The following is a 3370-nucleotide window of genomic DNA, read 5'->3' as shown; positions in this document are numbered from 1 at the left end:
TGCCCCTTTCTGGCGTTAAACGCCCAGAATGGTGCCAGACTGGGCGTTAAACGCCCAACTGCTAGGCTTACTGGCGTTTGAACGCCAGCAGCTTCTTCCTCCAGGGTGTGCTGTTTTTCTTCCTGTTTTTCATTCTGTTTTTGCTTTTTCCATTGTTTTTGTGACTTTTTATGATCATCAACCTACAAAAAAAGATAAAATAACAAAAGAAAATAGTTAACTATAAAACATTGGGTTGCCTCCCAACAAGCGCTTCTTTAATGTCATTAGCTTGACAGAGGACTCTCATGGAGCCTCAGAAATGCTCAGAACCGTGTTGGAACCTCCCAACACCAAACTTAGAGTTTGAATGTGGGGGTTCAACACCAAACTTAGAGTTTGGTTGGGGCCTCCCAGCACCAAACTTAGAGTTTGACTGTGGGGGCTCTACTTGGCTCTGTTTTGAGAGAAGCTCTTCCTGCTTCATCTCTATGGTGATAGAGGGATGTCCTTGTGCCTTAAACACCAAGGATTCTTCATTCACTTGAATGATCAACTCTCCTCTATCAACATCAATCACAGATTTTGCTGTGGCTAGGAATGGTCTGCCAAGGATGATGGTTTCATCCATGCACTTCCCAGTCTCTAGGACTATGAAATCAGTAGGGATGTAATGGTCTTCAATCTTAACCAAAACATTCTCTACAAGTCCATGAGCTTGTTTTCTTGAGTTGTCTGCCATCTCTAGTGAGATTTTTGCAGCTTGTACCTCAAAGATCCCTAATTTCTCCATTACAGAGAGGGGCATGAGGTTTACACTTGACCCTAAGTCACACAAGGCCTTCTTGAAGGTCATGGTGCCTATGGTGCAAGGTATAGAAAACTTCCCAGGATCCTGCCTCTTTTGAGGCAGTTTCTGCCTAGACAAGTCATCTAGTTCTTTGGTGAGCAAGGGAGGTTCATCTTCCCAAGTCTCATTTCCAAATAACTTGTCATTTAGCTTCATGATTGCTCCAAGATATTTAGCAACTTGCTCTTCAGTGACATACTCATCCTCTTCAGAGGAAGAATACTCATCAGAGTTCATGAAAGGCAGAAGTAAGTCCAATGGAACCTCTATGGTCTCATTTTGAGCCTCAGATTCCCATGGTTCCTCATTGGGGAACTCAGAGGAGGTTGGTGCACGCCCATTGAGGTCTTCCTCAGTGGCGTCCACCTCCTCTCTTTCCTCTCCATATTCGGCCATGTTTATGGCTTTGCACTCTCCTTTTGGATTTTCTTCTGTATTACTTGGGAGAGTACTAGGAGGGAGTTCAGTAACTTTCTTGCTCAGCTGACCAACTTGTCCTTCCGAATTCCTAATGGAGGACCTTGTTTCATTCATGAAACTTTGAGTGGTCTTTATTAGATCAGAGACCATTGTTGCTAAGTCAGAGGTATTCTGCTTAGAATTCTCTGTCTGTTGCTGAGGAGATGATGGAAAAGGCTTGTTATTGCCAAGCCTGTTTCTTCCACCATTATTGTTATTGAAACCTTGTTGAGGTCTCTCTTGATTCTTCCATGAGAAATTTGGGTGATTTCTCCATGAAGAATTATAGGTGTTTCCATAGGGTTCTCCTAGTTAATTCACCTCTTCCATTGAAGGATTCTCAGGATCATAAGCTTCTTCCTCAGATGAAGCTTCCTTAGTACTGCCAGGTGCATTTTGCATTCCAGACAGACTTTGAGAAATCAAATTGACTTGTTGAGTCAATATCTTGTTCTGAGCCAGTATGGCATTCAGAGTGTCAATCTGAAGAACTCCTTTCTTCTGACTAGTCCCATTGTTCACAGGATTCCTTTCAAAAGTGTACATGAATTGGTTATTTGCAACCATTTCAATTAGCTCTTGAGCCTCTGTAGGCGTCTTCTTCGGATGAAGAGATCCTCCAGCAGAGCTATCCAAAGACATCTTGGATAGTTCAGAGAGACCATCATAGAAAATACCTATGATGCTCCATTCAGAAAGCATGTCTGAGGGACATCTTCTGATTAATTGTTTGTATCTTTCCCAAGCTTCATAGAGGGATTCTCCATCCTTCTGTTTGAAGGTTTGGACTTCCACTCTAAGCTTACTCCATCTTTGTGGTGGAAAGAACTTTGCCAAGAAGGCATTGACTAGCTTTTCCCAAGAGTCCAGGCTTTCTTTAGGTTGAGAGTCCAACCATATTCTAGCTCTGTCTCTTACAGCAAAAGGGAATAGCATCAGTCTATAGACCTCAGGGTCTACCCCATTAGTCTTGACTATGTCACAGATTTGCAAGAACTCAGCTAAAAACTGATGAGGATCTTCCATTGGAAGTCCATGGAACTTGCAATTCTGTTGCATTAGAGAAACTAATTGAGGCTTAAGCTCAAAGTTGTTTGCTCCAATGGCAGGGATAGAGATGCTTCTCCCATAGAAATCAGGAGTAGGTGCAGTGAAGTCACCCAGCACCTTCCTTGCATTGTTGGCATTGTTGTTGTTTTCGGCTGCCATGGGTTCTTCTTCTTTGAAGAATTCGGTCAGGTCCTCTAAAGAGAGTTGTGCCTTGGCTTCTCTTAGTTTTCGCTTCAGGGTCCTTTCAGGTTCAGGGTCAGCTTCAACAAGAATGCCTTTGTCTCTGCTCCTGCTCATAAGAAAGAGAAGAGAACAAGAAAATGTGGAATCCTCTATGTCACAGTATAGAGATTCCTTGAAGTGTCAGAGGAAAAGAAAGATAGAAGAAAGAAGGAGAAGAAGAATTCGAACTTTAATTAGATAAGGTTCGAATTGTGCATTAAGAAGGAGTGGTACTCCATAAATAGAAGGATGTGAGGAGGAGGGAAGAGAATTTTCGAAAATTCAATCAAAAGATTTTGAAAACATTTTGAAAATTTGATTGATAATTTTCGAAAATTCAAAGTAAAAAAAAAGAAATCAAGTGATTTTTGAAAAAGATTTTGAAATTAGAAGTTTTAAAAAGATTTGATTGAAAACTATTTTGAAAAAGATGTGAGGTTAAAAAGATATGATTAGTTTTAAAGAGATGTGATTGAGAAGATATGATTTGAAAACAATTTTAAAAGATATGTTTTGAAAACAATTTTGAAAGATTTGATTTTGAAAATTAGTGACTTGCCTAACAAGAAAAGATATGATTCAAACATAAAACCTTCCTCAACAGAAAAGGCAAAAAATGTTCAATCAAATCATTAATTGTTAGTAAGTATCTTTGAAAAAGGAAAGAAATTGATTTTGAAAACTTTTGATTGAAAAGATATGATTTGAAAAAGATTTGATTTTGAAAAACTTTGAAAACTTGAAAAAAATTGATTTGAAAACAAAATCTTCCCCCTAGCACCATCCTGGCGTTAAACGCCCAGAATGGTA

At 39.7% G+C, this 3370-nt stretch overlaps 1 non-coding gene across 1 annotated transcript; it reads left to right on the top strand.

Annotated features, from left to right (window-relative positions):
• Positions 1-1984: 1984 nt before the first annotated feature.
• Positions 1985-2092, top strand: LOC130943244 (small nucleolar RNA R71). The gene has a single exon (XR_009071770.1). It is a non-coding gene; the product is annotated as a small nucleolar RNA R71 (small nucleolar RNA).
• Positions 2093-3370: the final 1278 nt, after the last annotated feature.

The sequence above is a fragment of the Arachis stenosperma genome, chromosome 7, assembly GCF_014773155.1.
Source record: "Arachis stenosperma cultivar V10309 chromosome 7, arast.V10309.gnm1.PFL2, whole genome shotgun sequence".
Taxonomy (NCBI): Eukaryota; Viridiplantae; Streptophyta; class Magnoliopsida; order Fabales; family Fabaceae; genus Arachis; species Arachis stenosperma.
The sequence above is the reverse complement of the archived record's forward strand: the minus strand, read 5'-3'. Positions and strand labels throughout refer to the sequence as shown.